The sequence below is a fragment of the Odontomachus brunneus genome, unplaced genomic scaffold (assembly GCF_010583005.1).
Source record: "Odontomachus brunneus isolate Ranch 3 - 2012 unplaced genomic scaffold, Obru_v1 Obru_scaffold_287, whole genome shotgun sequence".
Lineage (NCBI taxonomy): Eukaryota > Metazoa > Arthropoda > Insecta > Hymenoptera > Formicidae > Odontomachus > Odontomachus brunneus.
This window is the reverse complement of record NW_022639737.1, coordinates 159370-159624: the sequence shown is the minus strand read 5'-3', so window position 1 is coordinate 159624 and position 255 is coordinate 159370.

Sequence of the window (255 nt, the reverse complement as noted above, 5' to 3'; positions counted from 1 at the left end):
CGTGGATTGCGTGGCCAAGCTGCAGGACACATGTTTACCGCCGCGAGAATCGTTTTACAGTTTGTTGACAGGTGATACAGTATCCGAGAGCGATTACGCGCACGCCGCGGAGACCTGGAAGCGGTTCTCCACTCGAACCTTTGGCGAATACAGCGACTTGTATTTAAAGACTGATGTCTTCTTATTGGCAGATATTTTTGAAAATTTCCGCGACAGCTGCATCACAAGTTATGAACTAGATCCCGCGCATTATTA